At 42.0% G+C, this 17,667-nt stretch overlaps 1 protein-coding gene across 2 annotated transcripts in view; it reads left to right on the plus strand.

The window, feature by feature from the left end:
• Window positions 1-17,667, plus strand: part of INPP4B (inositol polyphosphate-4-phosphatase type II B) — a 336,440-nt gene that overhangs the window by 8,230 nt on the left and 310,543 nt on the right. Inside the window, exon 1 of one of the 2 annotated variants that reach the window (XM_027885673.1) lies at window positions 15,430-15,734. The exons of the other annotated variant lie outside the window; for it this stretch is intronic. The gene's annotated coding sequence lies outside the window, so the exon portion shown is untranslated. Of the gene's footprint in view, window positions 1-15,429; window positions 15,735-17,667 lie in introns of those variants that run through there. 2 annotated transcript variants of the gene reach the window in all.

A 17,667-nucleotide genomic window follows, 5' to 3' on the forward strand; every position in this document is an offset into this window, starting at 1 on the left:
TAACAGGGCAAAACAATTTCTAGTTGTAGGCCATGCTATGTTTGGAGCTTCCCTGTCTTCCAGCTCAGGGAATGCTGTAGAGACTGTGCTGTAATTAGCAGATTTTCCTATGTCTTGGCAACAGGACTAAATATCCCAAGTAGCAATATTGTGCATGCAATAAAATTGTAATAGTTAACATTTAGGTCTGGATACATCAGCAGCAATATAACAGGAGAACTGAAGTGAGTGTATATTACCCTTTTACATCTGTTTACGGCTCTTGTACACTGCCAGAGCAATGTGAAATGGTCTTAGAGCAGTGAACAGCAGGCTGTTCCAGTTTAAATCTGCCATTGTTTGAGAGAGGTAGTCCCTGCCCATTTGATTTCAGACAGGAAAGAAGTACAAGGGAGATGGTAGGAGAGTAAACTTGTCACTGATGCGGCCCATAAATGCATGCTGCAGAGCTACTTACTTGATTTTAGGTGACAAAGAAGAACAAGTGGAAACAAATGACACAGAAAATCTTTAGATTTGAGCTGTTTCAACAATAATTTGTTGTCCATCAGACTCATGAGGCTTAAGTAATTCTTTGTGAACTATATCAACTAGGATACCCTTTTTCTTCAAATATCTTTTCCAGTTCATTAGCCTGTAACTAAAATGTCTCTTGGGTAAGCTACAATTTCTAGAAGCCCTAATAAACTGACTAACCTATAGTCTGTTCCCATTGCCACTCTGCCTCCCCTTTTGCAATTCGGCAGGATTATTCCTGTCAGTATATTTTTTCTATAAAAAGAGATGATTATTTCCCACCAGCTCTGGACTTGACCTCACCCTTCCCAATGCAAACTTTAAAATTAATGGGATGCTACAAGTATCAGCTGAATTTTGAATTTCAAGCCAGGCCTCCCCTTTTAATGACTCCACCAGGCCAGCATCATAGAGGTAACTGGTAGAGTTGCTTTTTACAGATTTTTGGCTGGTTTTAACTTTTAAATGCGTGTTGTTAAATGTTAAGCATTAGCTGAGAAATATAAAATATATTTTTGACTGTGACATAAGTGTGCAGTACCATATTTTGTGGGCTTGTGCAAAAGCAAATAACAAGAACTCACCTCTAACTGCAGTAGGCTGTCAACATAGAAATCGAGCCTTGCCTTAGCTGCTCTTCGTCCTGCATGGTGCGCAACAATAGGCAAAGCTTTTAGCCTGAAGAGGCTAAGGGGGAAGTAATTCTAAGACATAAGACACGGGCACTTTCATTATCATTAGCAGGCATGCTGGATTATTCATGAAAGCCCCACTTACAGAGATAAGCAGGCATTTGCCATTTATCCCTTAGTGTAATTTAACTCAACACATCACTTTTCATGTTAACTTTGTGGAAGGTATTTTGATCTTAATTGGGTTTTTTATTCACACATGACTAAAATTCTGGATCCATTTGCGCCTACCCATCTACCCCTGGGTTGCAGAGCCATCCATCCAAAATACCAGGCTGAACAAACTGGTCTGTTCGTAGTCATCTATGTGGTTTAGATGGAGCATGGTCAAGTTACAACACACCAGTTTGTGTTTAGCTGAAAAGCAAGTGAAAGGAATACACAGCAAACCTACTTTGTTTATTTGAATGGGAAAAGGAAAGTATAGAGTTGCAGGAGGAAAATTATCTCTCCCATTTTTATGCAAAAGAGGCAAAAATATATTTTTATATGGTTGCATCTTCAAATTATGATCGGTGAGGTAGTGGTAGAATTAACTGTTTTCTATTCTTGAAATCCAGTGTTTTGTGTCAACGCAGGGGAAAGTGAATGAGCTTCTCTTTTGCCAAATTAGAGGAAGGCTCATTTCTTGACTTGCATTTCTTCTTGACTACAAAACTGCATGTAGTTGTATGTCTGGGTTTTTTATATTCATAATATGTAAAGGTATCTCAAATAAAAAAAAAGCACTAAAATGCTTACACTGTTAAAGTGATAATAATAGCCCAAATGATCTGCTTATCACCTTTAATAGGTATATAATTCAAGATGGTTGGCTATTTTTTTTTTTTTAGTTTTAGTTCTTAGTTACTGAAGAATACCTTCATTTTAAAAGAAATAAAAGAGAAAGTCCTAGGATTCGCTCTAACAAAACACATATTCCCAATAAAATTCATGTTATTTCTATCTCATTTTAACTTGTATTACACACTACAATTCTCTATTAAATTGTATTGTATGTATAAAAATAACACCACAGGGGAGCTTTTAATAGTTTATTATTCCATGGACCTTTTCCATAAAATGCTTTATTTCTTACACACTTCCTCTCACCTTACCTCTTTTCGATTGTTCTGTCTGCTCCCATATCTCTTCACTATTCTAATAAACGACAGTCATAGCTAACAGCCAGATAAATCAGTTTAATCATTGATTTGGAGCAGACCAGAAAAACAGTGCTGTAGAAACACACCTCAACAAGAGGCAGGGGAGGCTTGATTAGGCTGTTGCAAAGGGAAAAGCAGCTTCTTGGAGCTGGGGCTTCATCTGTTAACTAGAATGATCTCTGTGTAACAGCCTTATTTTCTTCAGCTCCTATTCTTCTTTGTCTTGGCTCCTGTGCTGAAACTGTTATTGTGGCAATAACAGACATTTATGCTGTTTATGCTATCATCCAAATGTGAGACATGATTAGCCTGCTTGCAACATGACAATATTACAATGTTGTTTATGGCAACTACTGGCTGGGAGAGCGAATGGAAGGGAGGGACACCCTGCACTACATCACAGCTCACACTGAAGCTGAACAAGCTGCTGTGTTCCTCCCTCATGGGGAACAGAAGATCAGTTCCTTTCTCTCTCAGCTTGTGCCTCTCTGAATTTCTTTTTGGATTTTGTTTGAAAATCCAATGAGGAGAAAGTAGGGACCACTGAAGTGGCATATGTAATCATTGCATTTCATCTTAAAATTATGAATTTTCTATGCTTGAATGTGTAGCAATAAATATGCTCAGGCTGAACATTATGATAAAGCCACATTACACAGTGATGCAGGAAACCAAGGCAGGTTTTCTTGTTATTTCAAATTTTTGAAAGGAGTGATAGATATTTTCTACATCATTTTATACGGGTCAAAATTGGTTCATCATCAATGGTATAATTTCTGCTCAGTTATGGGTATTTTAAAGCCCTGCCAATACTTCTGAGCATCTACAAATAGAGTCAAAATATGCATTTTAGCCCAGCCACCAAGTGCTTCTTTCCTAAGCATACCATCCTCATTAAAAAAAAAATTGTCTTTCCTTACAAGTTAGTCTTGCTGTAACACTGCATGTCACTTTGCCCAGGGATGGTTTGCTTTTCTTTTGCCTTTAGTAGCTTTGCTTGATCAGTAAATAAAGGAACTTCGGGTGCTTGATCAGTAAATAAAGGAACATGAGGAATGTTCTTGTTTTATTGAAATGGATACATAGAGATTTGCTTGTCTGTATGTAGCACACCAGAGAATGCAATAAATACCTTCCATATGTATGCTACCTGATCTCACAGACTGGAAAATGAAACAAATGCCAGGTGAGAAACATTCTTGATTCTGTGTACCCAATCAGCAACTATGTTTGATTTTAAAGAAATATTTTGACGTATTTCCTGACTTTTTAACCTTTTTGTTATAATACTGTCACCTCTCTTAACAGCACAGCAGTGGCATGTGGATTTATCTGAGTACCATTTCCAAACAGCAGACTGGTTTACTACTCTTCCGTAAACCATTTCTTGTAGAAATCCTAAAGTACGGGGAATAAATGCCTCAGTGCTGATCAGAGTAGATTGCATCTGTACTGAAATGCATAAACATGGTATCTAAATCAACTCTCCCCCATTTTGATAGTATTTCACGTTGTGATAGCTTTTTCTGTTCTTTTTTTCCAACAAACATATTCCCAGAAATTGTACTCTGAGATTTAAAGCATCTTATTACGTTTTATACAAACTATAACAGCACAGTAGCTATCAGCTTGTAGTCTGAGGAAGCAACTATGGTCGTTGTTTTAATCTTCCATCTCCTTTGTTTATATCAAGTTTTGTCACAAGGAAAATATCATCCACCAGAATGCATCTGGCCAGAAAGCAAAACTGCTCTTGCCAATATCTGCTGAGGTAATAAATGTCAAGGCTAAATGAAGGACTGCAACACCTTGAAGAGCACCAGATCATATTGTACTTCTCAGTCCTTGCTGAGATTTTGCCTTGATTATCTCTGCAGTCATATCACTTTTCCAAATTTTATATAATTATCTTAATGTCAGTTACACAAATAAAAGCTTAACCCTACAAGAAAAGCAAACATCTGAAGAGTGAATGGCAAGAAGCCCTGACTTACTTCTGCCTTCCGTCATGGAATCTGTTGTTTTGTACTTTAGCATGCCTTCCTTTCCAAGATTTAATATGAAAATGAGTATGAAGAGAAATCCATTTCCACAGGTAAAAATCAAGAGAGATGGCATTCAGCAATTTCCTCAGAAAGTAAAGTGCCAGTGAAAGCACTCCGTAGACTCAAGCTCTTGGAGACTCATTACTAGTAGCAATATCACAGGCTTTTTACCTTTTACACTGTCATCCTGTTCTCACCTTTAATTGTGAAATGCTTGTTCATTCTCCATGTTTTAACCCCTGTCCTCATTAAGGAGAGGAAAATGAAAGACTGCCTTAGAAGAAGAAGTGTTGTGGTACAAACGTTATGCAGTTTCTTCTCCAGCCAGTTTCAAATGCAGGCTAATTTTGTTCTTCGAGCCACAAGAGACAAATGTTCCCCTGTCACTTGAGACAAGTTGAAGTTCGTGCTGCATGTCCTTTGAGAATGGCAGAGGGGAACCAGCTCTGACTCAAGGACTCTGTTTAATCTACACCCGTTATTTCTTACACCCAGTAAATGTTTGGAAAAAACTTCTCCTCTGAGAAGATTATTTCCACCTAAAGGAGAATTTTTCTGAAAAATTTAACAAACTCAGAATTCCATAGTTCCTACGGGGTTTTTTTCTTTGCCAGTGTTTCTTCTCCATCTGTTTTCTTTCTTCATTTAAAGTACATTGCAAGCAATCTCTTCTGGCAGATCACTATTTGGATACAAAAGGCAGGAAAAATAAAACATATGTGTATTCTGGAATGATATTTTAGGGAAATCCTAAAGAAAATCAGTATTTGCCCCAATTTACATTGCAGTAGGAATACAACATTTCTACAAGAACATGAAAATATTCCCTTAGCAGAAGGAAATATCCCCCAGGTTCCCTTGGCAAAGGCTGCTGGATGATAACCCTATGGAAACCGACACTTGCTTCCCGTCCTCTAGTCTCACCCTTAGTTCCCCATGAAGTGTTTTAAGGTTGATTTGAACCACAGAATCACGGAATATGCTGAGTTGGAAGGGACCCATCAGGATCATGAAATCCAGCTCCTGCCTCTGCACAGGACACCCCAAGGATCCCTCCATGTGTCTGAGAGCATTGTCCAAACGTTCCTTGAACTCTGTGAGGCTTGGTGCTGTGACCACTGCCCTGGCGACCCTGTTCCAGTGCCCAACTCTTGGGTGAAAGGACTAAAGCCTCTCCACAAAGCAGCCCCTGTCCCATGTACAGCACAGGTTTTTCTCCTCCCTTGTCCCCGACACCCTACCAACATCAAACCCTTTAAGAGCTTTGAGTAGAGATGTGGCCACAACACATCATCACACCGGTCCGAGGGTGAAGAAGCGATGGAGTGCGGCCGCAGCATTTGCCTCTGACTTGCTGTCCACCCCCAGACTTCCTTCTCAGTTCATCTCTCATTCGCTCCCCAGCCCACACCACAGAGTTTGGCTACTTGGTTCACATTTCCTGCGGTTCTGCTGTATAATTTTAACAAGAAATGTGAAAGGTGCAAGGTAAATCCCACCTGTGATTGGTTGGCAGGCAGCTACAAGCACATCTCTTGCAGAGTGGGTGAATCCTGTCCTTAGTCAGAGGCTGCAGCTTCAGAACAGTTTAGCTGGATCCAGCAGACTTTCTCTGAATTTGTCACAAGAAAAATAAACAGACCCTAACACAATGTATCAAATGTAAATGACTTAATACTTCTGTAGGAAGCTGGTTTTATTTTTTTGCCTGCTTGACTTTAAAGTAATATAGGTGCAAACTACTTGGCCTCACACTGTCCCTAAAAATAACAGTGAGGAAGTGGTTACGAAGTTATTAACGCCATGTACACTTGCTAAAATGTTTTTTATAACCCCAAAGTTAACATCTACTTAGCAGCTAATGTTAGTTAGCTAGTAAGAGATCCCCCTCTCCCTAAAAAATCATAAATGCAAACACTATATTGTAATGGATTTATACTTCACCCATGGAACTTACCTTTTATTAAGTATCTTCAGAAAAATAGTGGCAGTCATATAGGTTAATTTACCCTGAAATAGCTGAAATAGTGTTTACTCTGAAGACATTTATCTATAGGCAGTCAACCAAGCAAATTAGCACTCTCTGGAGTGGCGGTTATGTACCTACCAAATATATTTCTTTTTTGAGAAAGATCAAGAACAAATGTTTCTCTCTAACTAGATGTGCTTCATTGCTGTAGCTATCCTCTGTATGTGGTTCTGCTCCAGGACACACAATTCTTTATTTTTCATGATAGCAGCAAGATATTAGAATGTTTGCAGACAAATACATGAAGCATGGAGCTAAATATTCGTACTGTAGAACTGCAGAAAGAGGTCCTGAAGCTACATGAGAGTAAGTCCATCAAAGTCAGTGGAATATTTGCATGTATCAAGATGACCTAGATAAGGAGCAGGGAATAGTTCTTGAAACCAATCTTCTACTAACCAGAGAAATGTTGAGATAAATTCCTGATAAAAATGGAGTTCTCATATGACCTGACTTATGACTTATATTATCTTCAATATATTCCTCTTAAAATGAATAATACTTCGCTCTTGTATAGATAATACTTTGCTCTTGTGTAGAGTCTTTGGGTGAGGATTTTAACTTGTCCTTACTGGTCAATCACAGGCCAGCCTGTCCTAGACATGGAGAGACAGTCAGTAGCATGAGAGAGACGCAGGTTAAATATGGTTCCTTCTTAAGCTTTGTAACCCTTTTTAGGCTGACAATGTCGTATGATTCTACTTTCTCCCAAGCTCTTTGAGGCAATCTACTGCTCAGTGGTACAGAAAGGCCAGTTTCCCCTGGTGCTTCCTCAGACTTAATTAATTTTCCTTGGATAAAATAAGACACACAGGGCAACATTCTGTTTTGTACCCTGAATGACACACAAATGTTGAAAGGCTATTTTACAAGAGGGTCAGATCCATACAAATGAAGTGAAACTCTCAAAATTATGTAAAAGGTCAGTGACAAAGCTGGAACTAAACCCCACTGTCCTCACCATCGATCACCACGTAGTCATTATTTCCATTTGTTTCATTTACTTTGCAGTGCAAGGCAGATGATCTTTCCAAACACAGTGGAAAAAAACAGACCTCAGCCAGCAGAACATACAATCCACTTTAAGCAATGAACATCATTAGCACTTAGCTAGTTGATTCATGTTACACACAAGTTTCTACAGGACAGACAGGGTCAAAATCCAAAGTATATCAAAGATCAGGAGATGAGAAGTGAGGGACATAATCAGCTAGGCATATACTATGCTCTCCAAAATATTCTTTGTATTACTGTTTTAAATTGCAGTGTGGGGAAAAGAATGCACCATTAGGCAGTGATGATTTCGGATTAAGCATTTACCCTAAGACAGGTTGCAGTATCATACATAGACAAGAGACTGCTATTTTTGAATGGCATCAAATTGTGAATTGAAGCACAGTGGGTAGAAAAATACTGCAGAGGGTTTTGAAAATGATTGCTCATCTGTGTAGTAAAATATATCCTTTTTAGAGTCCTGCTGTGACCAGTACAAAACGATGAGGGGTGAGAGTCTGCATGTGGTCTGCCAGCGTGTAGGAAACAGAAGGGGAATCATTGTCCAAGACAGGGCTGGGCACATTACAGGTACATGAATAAGTCAATACAAAACGGTGATAGAAAGTTATCCCCCAAGTAAAACTTTTCTGAAACCAAGGCAGCTGTGATTTAAAGTTTTGTCTGATTAGAACAGGTGCTAGCAGTTTTCAAATAAGGGGTGTCAGAACTGTAGTTTTCTTTCTTAAATTAGAGGAAAAGTGTGACAGCAGGAGCTCAGCAGAAGCACAGCAAGAGCAAGAGGAGTTTTCCCCTTCAAGAAATGAGATGCTGCTAATTAGCTGAATGGTGGTATCTTACCTCTGTGGCAGGCAGACAGGAGCTTCCTGATTCTGCTGCTTCTGGTGTTCACAGGGAGCTGTGAGCCTGCCCCTTTCTCAGATGTCTCCCATGAGGTGCAACAATACCTGCAACATCTTGCTATTCAAACCTGCTGGCTTAGTGACTTGAGCACTGCCTCTGTCTTATGAGTCCTTGATTTTGCCAGTCCACACGTGATGTGGTTAATCTACGTTTGTTGTCAGTGACATTCCCCTGGATGCATGGATGACATATGGTGAGAGAAAAACGTGTGCTGTAAGCTTTGTGTTAGTTTCCCCAGGGGAGTTTCCCAGTGGTTACTCTACAGGGATGTTGAGAGGTTTGGAGTCTCATGGCACAGGGCACCAGGTTTGCTCCCAGCCCGAAGGTTTTTGTTAGCATCCATGTCAGGAATCCACCTAGGAGCTGTGAAATTTAATATTCAAGGCTTTGTTTACATGCAGCTGCCCTGGAAAAATTGTCTGGGTCCAAGTTAAAGGCAAAAAATGCTTCAGAAATCTCCTGCTCAGCAGAGCAATGAACTTCCACAAAGCACTCCCTCAATTATCAGCTGCATCTGTCAGACCTGGAACCCCTTTCAGTGAAAGAGGGGCCTGTAAACAGAAGAAAATGCAACTTCTAAAAATTATTTTTCTATTTGCATTCACACGTCGTTTCTAAATTTTTAGCTCCTTAAGAGCTAAAAACCTACTTTTATATTGAAGAGAATATCTGGTAAAGCTTCAGCTTAACTGATTTTCTTTAGTTTTCAGGTGTTTACATTTCCTCAGACAAGTGTGGTATTTTCTTGGGTTCCTCTTGCTATGAATTTGCAGGGTATGCATTAGAGGATATGTGTATGCAACTGTAAAAGGAAATATATATTAAAGGAGAAGGGAGCTCACATAACCATTTTATCAAGCTACCAGTGACCGGGTATCCTATCCTCGTTATTCAATCTAGCAGGCATTTGTGAATTTTCAGTTTTTTAGATGTTGCTCGTCTTCAACCAGCTGCCACAAATGAAGCCAAAATCTATTTCAAAGGAGGGTGTGAATTACTGTGTGAACTACTCCACCAGAAGCACTGGAAAGCTCTGAGGGCTTCATTTGCTATTGCATCAAATCTTTTAATTCTCACCATCCAAATTAAAAAAAAAAACAAAACAGCTATCATGGTTTGAGAAGAATTGTCTTCAATATAGTATGATATAAATAATTACACCAGTGGAGGGCAATGCAAGTGTGAACTTGGCTGCTTTCTGCCAATTCATCCCTTTGAAAAATGAGTGAATTGGGAACAGCTGGTCATTGGCAGAGAAAACTCTTTTTGTAGGCATTGCTATCCCAGAGGACAGTTTTGCCTCTGAATTCTGAGGCAAAAGGAGTGTGGGATTAAATTTAGGACAAAGCCAGATCCTCTTGAGTTTTTGGCAGAGTTTTAAAGGGAGAAGATCAATAACATTCTTCTCTGTAGGTAGGTAACAGTTATAGTTCTAACTTCTGAGAATGAAACCAGAAATCTGAACTGCAATTTAAAGGAGTGATTGGGGGTGAATAAAAAGTGACATAAAACTGCTCTTACAGTTATAGGAATGGGGTTGAGTTTTGGTTTTTGAGGTTTTTTTGAGGAATTTTCTTGATAGGTTTTGGTTTGGGGGGTGTGTGTTTTGTTTGTTTGTTTGTTTATTTGGTTTTGGTTTTGTGGGGGACATCAACACAATGCTTTAAAACAGATCTGTTCTGGCAGTGTATAAACCTTCCTTGAAATTCAGCCTACATGGGGGATGTGAAAAAAGCAATGGTGAAATCTTGTCAGGAAGTTGAGAACCATGTATTGCTTCCTTTTCAGCTTGTCTGATGACTTTATTGTTTTAGACAGTAAACTAACTGCTGGCTTGGCCTTTCACCTCCTGTCCCAAAGAAGTATTGCCGAAAGATATTGAAGTGTTTTTGCCTTGTGAGATAAAACAGAGCAGTGAGATTTTTTGGCAGAGGTTAAGTGTACAACATCAAGTAACACGGCGTTTGGCCTGAAAGATGGCATGCAGTCCTAGTAGACCTAATAAAAACCATGACTTTTGCCATGTTCATAGGTCACTAAAAGATCCCTGTAGTCTACAGAATTTGTACTAATGGAACTGGTCCAATAATTTAACCACTTACCTTGACTCTCTTAAGCTTTGCATGCTGTATAGTCATTTGAGCTGCTGCAAAGTGAGCAGAAAATGAAATTAAAACTCTTTTTTTTTTTTTCTTTTTCCCTTTAAGCTGCCACCCCACATTATTTAATGCAAGATCTGCATAGGATTGTCTTGCCTGGCAAACCCAATCCAGATTTGGACTGGGCAAATAACTGCGTTATTGTTGAAGCGTGCTAAAGCATATGATATAGTAGTTACACAAGTTTTAAGAGATTGTACCTCACATAGGGGCTATTATGATAAAGCCTCTCCATTAAAATGTTTTGAGCAATAGAGGAGGCTTGTGCTGTTCAGCATTTTGTGTTGTATGAATATGATATTTCCAAGGTCATATTAGTGATAAAATCCCATTTGCTGTCCTCTGGAGCTCTGCTTCTTGTTCCTCAGTTTTATACAAAACTTTGCACAGCAACAAATGTTGAAACTGAGAGAAAATACAATTGAAAAAGAGAACAATAATAGTGCAATAGTGCTCTGTCTGGGATTTCTATGACTGACTTTTTCCTGACAGTGGAGCAAAAAGTGAAGTTACTGTTCAGATTGGCACCGATGTTAAATATTTGCGGGATATATCCAATGCATGGAAAAACACTAGGGTTACTTTGTTACAATCATTCCCTCCTTGTACAACAAACACAATAAATATTGCCAAGGTGTAAAGGAAGCAAATCTATCTGCCTTTCTGGAGGAAGTGCAATCTGCCCAGCCTAAGACTTTGTTTTGGTATTTGCACTACCTCCATCTCTCATTTGGTGTGCAGGGTGATACTGCCTCTGCAGTTGCTTTCTCCAGTGGTTCTGTACTGGTTTTCCTCTATGTCTTTTGATGAAAAGCCTGGGATCATTCCAGATAACTCAGGGAGTGTTTTCCTTGGACATTGCTTTCTTCCATATTTGGTAGTGTGGTATTTGTCTCAATTTCAGTTTCACCTCCACTACATTAGTTATCCAGCTCTTCCTCTGGTGGGTGTTGATCCTGCAAATTGTTTTATGTTGGCAGTGGCCTGCACAGGCCTCACTGGAGCCACTGTTACAATCTATTGCCCACACAGAACAACCCGCAAAGTCACGACTTGGATTTGTTCAGTAATGCATGGTAAGTACTCGCCCTGCACAGCCTAGTTCACCATCTTCTTGCTTCTCCTGCACTCATTCTGAAACTGCACTGTAATATGTATATTTGGCATAAACTGCATTATTTAGTTCAGCAGGGTAACTTGCACACGCTGGTCATCAATGTAAGTAGCAAGGTGTGAGGCCCCGAGAGCCACACTGTAGTTCATGGTCACTGATTCAGTTTGTAAAGAGCCTGACATAGTTCACAGATTTCAATTTTGTGCAGTAATCTACAGTGACACTGTTATGCAGGAAGCCATACCACTCAAGTTCAGTCCTGCTAGGATGTGGGTTTTGCTATTTTCATTTGGTACTTTAGGTATTTGTTCAGTGTCAGAAGCATCCCTTAGTTTCAGGCAGGTCTGTTGGTTCCGCCATGACTTTAAGGGGTGGGAGTGTTTAACCACTGATGAGGGACTGGTTTATCCTTTCATTAGTATTTAATTTTTGATTCCCTAGCTCTTTGCATTTAAAAAGCTGGTATAAATTCAACAGCCTTTGCTGTGTTGTGGTTAGTATGGAGAAGCAATGCTATGCAGTTATTCGTACTTACTGTCTGGAGAACGAGAAGCCTTGGATTTTTACCCTAGCTGGGCCTTCAAAGATGTTTCACTGCCCAGGAATACAGAATGCTTTAGATCCTCTTCAGTCTCTCTTTGGTTCTGAGTCTAAATTTAACTGCTCTGCCTGACACAGCCCTGCTTCCTCACAATGTCAGCATGACAGCCCCACCTGCATTTAGTGTCCATGGACTCCTTTCCCTTGATAAACTGCTACAGAGAATGCACATCGAAGACAACACAAAAAGAGCTTCTTGAAAACAAACCCTTTCTATCCATCAAAACGTACTCCGAGCAAAGGCCTACAACAATAAATATTTGCATTTTTTCTTGCTCAGACCTTTGCCTTTCCTTGAAAGTTTAGTAAATTCCAATCATCCTTGTTATTTCCCTCTGTGCAATGGGAGACTAATTGCTTGCTAGAGCTTCTCCAGCACAGAGGCTCTACTCCAGCTGCTGACAGGCCATTAAATCCTACTTCGTTCTCTCATCCTGAAGTTCTTCAACAATTTATTGTTCTCGCTGATCCCAAGCCTTGGCCTGGAAATAGTAAAGCTTGCTAGCCAGATTGGATCTGGCTAGCAGAGAGGGAGTATTCTCCAATGGCCTTATGCATTGTCCCCTTAGGAAGTTTTAAGTCTATTACAGTCTAATTTCTTGTTTGCTTTCTCCCTCACCTTCTCAGCCTCACCTTTTTCACTAAGGAAGAGACTCCTGATAAAGACTTAATATTTATAAGGTGGAATATTGGATGTTACACATAGGACTTAAGGAGATAGCAGAAAGGAAGATTTCAGAGCAATAAGCACGTTGATTTGGAAGGTGGTGGGAAATAGTGGGAAGATATTAATAGCAAAAAAACCACCACAGCAGGGGCTTCATATTAATTTTTCTTCTGCTACTGCAGATGTCTCCTAAAGTCTGGGCTTCAGACGCTACTTTCCATATACCAGAATGAGGTGAATTACACACTCAAGTACTTTGTCAGGTTGGTGTCGCGTCTTCTAATGGCTCAAGTCTGCAATGCTTTTTTGAGAATGCTTTTATAACTTGTCTGAAGCTTTCTGATACATTTATTACGAAGCACAGGTATAGGCAGGCTAAAATTTTCAAGCCTGAGTGGATCCAGTTAGACACCCTAAATCCATATCTAAGCACTTAAGGAAATGTGATTTTCAGAGGTAGGGAGCATTGAAATACATTTGAAATCATTTGGAGCTTGGTATTTTTGAACATTAGGTGACATTTTTTATGCTTAAGTGTAATTTCAAGCTCTGAAAAATTTGACTGCATGACAAATGAGAGTTTTAGAATATATATCAAATTTAAAACATTTCAGAAGGGGGATAAAGCTCTGATTATCTTACATATTTTTTCCATATTGACATAGGGCAGGTTTCTGAACAGGCATCTTCCACTAACATCTTGGATTTTCATGTAAGACTAATCTAAAAATCAGCCTTTTTCCTTCCTGTGGTCTGCACTGTGAGTAGCTGTACAACAGTCTTGCCCAAGAAAAAGTGTTCTTCAAGACTATATTTTTGATAACTGCTCTTATATGTTCAGTGCTATACATATTTAAGGTTTCATTACTGAAATAAGTAAGCAGGAGCTCTCATAGCAATTCCTTCCAAATTTAACAGGCTGTCACTTTTATAGGCTTTGTCCTCAGTTCTGAACACATCTAAGAGCTTGGGATTGCTTTCATTTGAAAAGTTACCACAGGCTAAACCTCAAGAGTATTCGGTTCTTAAGGGAGCACAGAGAAAGAAGCAGCCTATACAATTGAAATACACGTAGCCAAGTTTTGCAAGTTCCCTGTTCAGAGGCTGGATTGTCATTGGTGACACTCTGAATCTGCTGGTATCAATTCCTGTGCTGGCAGGATCTTTTCTGCTATGTGTTACAATATGGAGCATTAAAAATTGAACAACAAGGAAGACTGTGAAGAAATTCCTGTTGTGAGAAGCAAAGTATTGTTCATGAGAGATACTCAAAAGATTAATCTCTGAATTGAAAAGGCAGTTTCACTTTGTTATGATGGTTTGTTCAATATGAGCCTGACTCTGCACACATTTATGCACGAGGAGCTTTATATAAATGGGTAGTTCCATCAAGCTAGGTTTTTGTGTATTACTTTAAGTGTTTGGACAAGATCACATATTTGTATTGTGCCTTCTCAGGGTTTTCCTTTCAATTTTGCATAGCTTATAATGTATGTATATGGTTAGCTCCCATCTTTGTGTCTCTGCTCCCAGTTTTATATGTCTATATCTCTGTTTTGACATCAAGGTCTTGCAGCTGAATCAGTCTTGCTTTGCACAGATCACTGTTAGGCTTTGTCCTCACACCCTGTAGATGACTGCAGCTATTACAACACAGGAAACGCTAAATTCAACCCTGTAATAAATGCTTAAGTAGGGTAAGGTAGCTATCTAATCTGTATTAACTTGAGTTGCTTGGAGAATGATGGTGTAGGAGTGAGTTAACGCTGCTCAAATCCCAGATAGTGCCCTGCAATAATGCACAGGCAGTCTCAACAGGACTGATTGAAGTTTGAAATACCAGAGCTTATCTAACTACAAGAGAAATAAAAAAAACCCCAACACTGGATAATATGATGATTATTATCGAGTGAGACGCTTGAGAAATTACTTGTCTTAATACCTTTGTTGCCTTATACACAAGACCAATTTTTAGAATGCCGTGGATTGAAGGCTGAGTATATGGATGCCATTAATACTTTGTTGGAGGTGAAGCCCTCCCACCTTTCTCCCTGCCAGGACGGGGCATCTCCTCATCGCCCACTCCCCAAACTTCAGCAGCCGGCAGGCAGCCGGGCCGGAGGCTACGGGGAGCCGCTCGCTTGCCTCCCGGGGAGCCCCTGCTTCCATCTCCGCGAGGGGGAAGTGACTAACATTTCCCCGGGTCATGCCGCGCTCCCCTGAGCCACAGCGCTCCGGGTGGTGCCGATCCGAGGCTTGCTCCCTGGCAGCGACCCCGTCCCTGCCCGACCGTCCCCTCGGGCCGGCCGGGTCCCGCCACCGCCTCCCAGCCTCCGGCAGAGGCGGCCGCGGAGGCCGGGCTCCCTCTGGGCGGCAGGAGGTGAATGGCAAGCGGCGGCTTCTCCCTCCCACACCCCAGTGTCGGTCTCGCCTCCTCCAGCAGCAGCAGTAGCGGGTCACCTCTGCGCGGCTGAGCCGAGCCGCGCCGCGCTGCCTGCTGGCCGCAGGGCTGCCGGGGAGGCGGAGGCGGCTCCCCTTCGCCGCCGCGGGGCTCCGGGGCCGCCGCTGGACTGCGGTGACATTGGGAGGAGACTCCCAGGGGTGGTGGCACAAGGGGCAGGAGCGCCTGTGCCCGCGGCCAGCGCCGCCCGCACCTCGCCCTCCCGGCGGCAGGGGCAGGGAGCGGGCTGGTCTCCGCTCCGGCTGCCCCGGCGCGCAGCCCTTCATTTCCTCTCTCCGTCCGTCGCGCTGCTGGAGGCTCCGGACTATAAATAGCAGCTCGCCAGCCGCCCAGCGCCTCCCGCACGCACTGGGGGAAAGTGCCGCGCCGGCCGCCCCGCCGCCGGACAGGTAACGCCGCCCGGGCGGGGCGCGGGGGGCTCGTTCCGCGGGGCGAGGGGCTTTTTGTTTCCTTGTTTTGCCCGCCGGCTCCGGCGCGTCAGGAGCGATTAAAAGCCGCGAATCGGTTCCGGCAAAGTCCCTCCCTTTTTATTCCCTTATCAAGTTTCTTAAGGTTACAGCCCGCCGGGCGCGCAGCCCTGGCAGCGGGAAGGAGGCGCGTTCCTCGGGAGCCCGGCGAGTGGCGAATCCGGCCGGGAGCGCGCCGGGGGCGGCCGCCGCTCTCCCGCCCCCTCAGCACCGGGGCTAAGGGAAGGAAGGTGGCCCGGCCGTCCCGGGGACCCCTGCCCGCCCCGCCGCCGCCCTCTCTGTGAATCACCGCGGGTGCGGAAGGCCCGAGCTGCCAGGGACCCGCTGGGGATCTCCCCTACTTTCTCCCGACGGCGGCTGCCTTGCCCGCTGGGGAGCCGGGTTGCTGCCTTGGCCGCGGTGCCGGCCCCCGCCCCGTGCCGCTGCGGCCCTGGCCCCTCGGAAGGGGCTTTAGGGGGTCTCGAGAACCTTGCCTGCAGAGGTTTTCTGCCACCTTCGAAAGTTGGGGGTACTTGGGCGAGGAGGCGGGTAGCGGGTTCAGTAGGTGACGCTAAAGGGTTAATTCGATGGAGTAATTGAGCTATAGGATCCCCATCCCCATCTTGCAAAGAGCAGCGTCTGCTGAGATGTAATGGAAACCACAAGAAAGGTATTACAGATAATTAAGTTGAGCAGAGTTGTAACTTGAATTTGTATCAGCCAGAAAAAGGGGGGGGATGGGGGATGATGTTTGATTTCTGATCTGTGATCCAGTAGGGCTCTGTTTTCTTTTTCCCGAAAATGACAGAGATTTTGAAGCATGGATGGCAGAGCCTGGGACTCCTGGCTTGCTTAGTCTCCAAAACTAACCCACCGGCTTATCTGAAATAGAAATAACAGGATGAAGTCTTTGTGGAGCTGTGTTTTCATCTGATGTATAATTATGTTTCCATCTCTCTTCCTTGCCAGAAGAAATTTACTTGTTTATTTACCCATTAATGATGTGTTAAAATAGATATACTAAAATCAGGCCATACATATGCCATTTAAATCTGGCTCTCAATCTCAAAGATGAGAAGGATTTTCAGTCTTCACTGGCTTGCAGGCACTCTCTATATTTAAATGAGGTCTACATAGCAGGAATGGTGGGGGGAATGTCTCATTCTCGGTCTGTATCAAAGCAAGAGTTCATGTAAATAATTGGTTACTAACAAAACTTCTTATATTCAGATAAGTATTTGGAAGTGTTATAGCAGTCTTTAAAAAGGCAGTTTTCTAGTCTCTTGATTTTTTTTTAATGTTATTTTTATTTTACGTGATTAAATATGAGCTAGCTTTAAAGCCCTGTGGTATCTTAGCCTTTTTTTGTTCTGTGAACCTGTATATTGGATGGAGTTTGTGTATGTAAGCCTTCATTACTGTATCTATCCATGCAGGGCTGAATGCTGTTTACTTCACACATTTTGATAATTCCACTGAAATGAAGATAAAAGTCACAGGATTAACATGAACAGCAATTAGTCCTGTGAGATTTTTACAGCCCTGATGGCATCAGTGAGAGCATGTGGCAATGTTACTACTTCAGAGCCCTATTTTTGCTTTTTTTCCCCTCTGCTTTCTGACAGTTTCTGCAGTGCTCAAGATAAGATTAAACCTCCCTTTAAAATAAATCTTTTCTTTTACTGGCTTTCCTGGACTAACTGAAGCTTCGAGTTCCAGTTCTCTATGGGTTCCTCAAACCTTGCAAGTGCTACTGATTGCTCTTTTGGTCTGGCTTCTCTTTCTCTGGAGAGACTGCCTTAGTTCTTTTTGATCAAAGAAGTCAGTGTTCCTCAGGCTAAGGTATATCAATTTGAGCAGGTGTATCCAGGTGCCT

Source organism: Empidonax traillii, unplaced genomic scaffold, assembly GCF_003031625.1.
Source record: "Empidonax traillii isolate 1590-97213 ecotype Southwest subspecies unplaced genomic scaffold, ASM303162v1 scaffold170:size2694500, whole genome shotgun sequence".
In the NCBI taxonomy this organism is placed as follows: domain Eukaryota; kingdom Metazoa; phylum Chordata; class Aves; order Passeriformes; family Tyrannidae; genus Empidonax; species Empidonax traillii.